The 3,297-nt window shown below is 41.8% G+C and overlaps 1 long non-coding RNA gene across 1 annotated transcript in view; it reads right to left on the bottom strand.

The window, feature by feature from the left end:
• The window catches only part of LOC147817956 (uncharacterized), a 6,230-nt gene extending 5,051 nt beyond the window's left edge, over positions 1–1,179 (bottom strand). Inside the window, exon 1 of the long non-coding RNA XR_015438460.1 lies at positions 820–1,179. This is a non-coding gene — a long non-coding RNA (uncharacterized LOC147817956). The remainder of the gene's footprint in view (positions 1–819) is intronic.
• Positions 1,180–3,297: the final 2,118 nt, after the last annotated feature.

The raw sequence follows: 3,297 nt of genomic DNA, 5'->3' as shown, positions 1-3,297 counted from the left end.
TTACTGCAGTTAAACAGCAAACACTGAAAGCAGCAGTCTCTGTCCTTTCTGCTTTTCTTCCTTCTTGCAACTTCTTTCCCTTTTCCCATGATTATTAATTCATTCATTAGAGAGACAGTTCATTACATGTGGGCTACTTAACACTTTAACTGGATGGAGGGGCGTGTACATGTGTGTGCGTAAGTGTGTTTGTGTGTGTATGTGTGTATGTGTATGTGTGTGTGTGTGTGTGTGTGTGTGTGTGTGTGTGTGTGTGTGTGTGTGTGTGTGCGTGTGTGTGTGTGTGCATGTTTCAAGGGGAACCGTACACACGAGAGTAAGAGGGAGAGAGAGGCTTTGAGAAATGGGTCTCTAGACTCTCTCTCTCTTTGCTGGACCAATCATTGATTTAATTCCTGATGGGGTACAAGGCAAGTAGCCAATAGGATCGCTCTGTGATGACAACAAATGAAAAAGCAATACGCAGACATACATAAATACACATATAATAGGGAAGGAGATAAAAGGAGGCACGGAGGAATAACCTGGCGCTCCAGATGGTTTGTTACACAGAAACATCTGGAAGGCTTCGTTGGAAAACTGTTTTGGAAAAGAACGGGCCATTTCAAAAAATAGTGGCAGCTGATTGGATGAACCATCTGTCGATCAATGTTGATCACGAGCAAACTTCAACCAATCAGATTCTGCATCCTTCTCATTCTTTTCAACACCATCAGAGCCAGTTACTACCTCCTCCACTGCCGTTCTTTGCTCTTCTTTCAATGATGTCATCCTCTCCAGCTCTGATATGACTGATGCTATAGCAGCATCTGCACTAACCTCTATAGGAGCCGCCGCTGTTGTTAACGAACAGTCACGTCCTGATGTCATCACACCTGAGGTATATCCATAGCTGCCGGTAGTTTCTCCGTAGTAGGACACTGATTGGTCCAAACCACTGTGGCTCGGCTGGAAGCAAATAACTTGATAGTTTAGAGCCTGACTTGCTGGATTCTCGATTGTGAGAAATCCAGCTGCCTCGTGAAGTTGGAGGAAAGATGAGTGGGCTGAAAGCAAAAGAGGTGAAACGAGAGAATGGAAATAGAAGACTAGAGAGGAAATCCTCACACCAAAAAATGAAGAGGAAGAGGAAAAGGAGGAGGAGACGTGAGCTTAGAATAAAAGATAAGAGGAGGAATGTGTGAACACAGTGATGGATCGAAATCAGGGGAAACGGAAAGAAATGAAAAGGAGGAAGCTGTCAGAGGAGGAGGAGGAGGATGAGAGGGTGAAAAAGTGGAACAAGAACAGGAATAGAAAAAGAAAATTAGGTGATATAAATGATAAAATAGATGAGCACCGTCTGTTAAGAAACAGACAATAATAGCAATAAGCCTAAATTTTAATTTCAATTTTATTTTAAACTTTTAGGGAAATGTTTGTTGCTTGAGTTGGTGCCCCCTACTGTTAACATGTCTTCCTTTCATTTCCATTAACGGTCACCCACTCCAAGCACAGCTCATCTCCCAAAACTGTCGCCTTGAGCAGTGTCATAGGCATTTCATGTACTCCAACATACAATACGCATATAGATCACGTTTAAAACCATTCACTGCAGCGTCCGGGGGGGAGTGAACGTGATGTCTCTCTATAAGTCAGTCCAAAGACAGAGGATGCAACACACAGAGCTTTACAGACGGAGTTTTACACAACAGCCTCTGATTTAAAAACAAAACAAAAACCATGAAATCCATCAGCACTCAGCAGTTATTACTATATTATTACATGATTATTCTGTACTCATGGGTCAGACCACACCTATATTTAAACTCAGCTCACTGAATAAAGACCTGCCAAAGTATTGGTTGTTCCTGCTACAGAAGGTGTCTCCAGGACCACATTTTGCCATGATGACACACACACACACACACACACACACACACGCACACACACAGACTCACAAGGTGAAAACAGCACCAGTGATGTGTGTTATGAGTTTTCCTGTGGAAGTGTTGAACTCACTTTACATGTTGGGAGATTATCTTCATCTTCATGCTGTGAAGCCTGTTGTTGTATCTTGTCTATCAAGAGCAGGACAGAAGTAAAGGCTCGCTTGACTCACTTGAACACCCATCATGCCGTGCAGCCAGTGCTGCAGTCTGTCACCTACCCACTGTGGGTCCAGCTGAGTCAGCGAAGCAGAAAGCTGCAACAGCAGAGCGCCGCTCCCCAGCCACTCCCCAGCAGCGTCCTGCTGCAGCTGCACACCTCTGTCTAAATCCATATTTGTTAGCTTTGTCCTTCCAGGGCTGCTACAACAAGCTAACATTTGTGTTGGCTAATGCGAGTGCGGTAGCCATTTACTCCTCAATTGAAAAAAAGGAAATGTAAGGAATTTCAGACTTTTGTTGAAAGAGCCTAAATAAAATATATTTTTTTAAATGTGTTTGTGTTATGTGTTTAAAAGGAGTTCACAATTTGCATGTATTGATTTTTTTTCTAATATGCTACTCCTGTATGAATCTATCCATCACCAGTTCATCACAATACAACAACAGTACAGTGCTCAATGAAGATGAAATTTGGAATTTATCAGAAAGTGCATTTCCATTAACCTACTTCATGCACAATTTGAAATTGTAAACTCAAAAATGAGTCACGTGAAATTTGAAAAAACTCACAAACGTAGACTCGCACGAGGTGTTTGTTTATTTCACAGCAATATTTTTTTCGCAAAATTGAAATGGAAACACTTTTTTCACATTCAAGTTGTGGCCTCTGCCATGTCAGGCCCCAGGGAGCCAGGTCCAACAGAGAGGCAGACTGTGCTGCGCAAAACTGCAATGGAAACACAGCTATTGGCCCAATGTAATTATTGTATTCTGGCTGTTGATTGGTTAAGGAGGGCGTCCTTCCTTGGAGCATCATTTTACTTGTTATGTCTGATAAATGATTAATATGAAGAAAACATGAAATACATTAAATTGATATGAGATCCCGCCCCAAAGAGGACAGCAGGAGCTGGAGCCATCACTACCTCACACAGCTTGCGCTTTCCCCCCTTGTCTGCTCTGCAGGTGTCGCTGTTGAAGCATCTTAATAAATGATATATATAAATGATACTGACATTTGTTAATGATTTATTTAAATCAATTATTACTATATATATATATATATATATATATATATATATAAAATATAAAAATAAAAGAGGAGCATCCTCCTCTGCCTCTATGGACCAGCGTCCTCTGCTACATGCAGACCATATGCGGCGACATACGTGAATGTGTCCATGTATGCAGACACCCAGTGCAGTAT

The sequence above is a fragment of the Seriola lalandi genome, unplaced genomic scaffold, assembly GCF_002814215.2.
Source record: "Seriola lalandi dorsalis isolate HSWRI2012SDOR001 ecotype SW California unplaced genomic scaffold, Sedor1 jcf7180002054816, whole genome shotgun sequence".
In the NCBI taxonomy this organism is placed as follows: Eukaryota; Metazoa; Chordata; class Actinopteri; order Carangiformes; family Carangidae; genus Seriola; species Seriola lalandi.
This window is presented reverse-complemented; position numbering and strand designations above follow the sequence as displayed.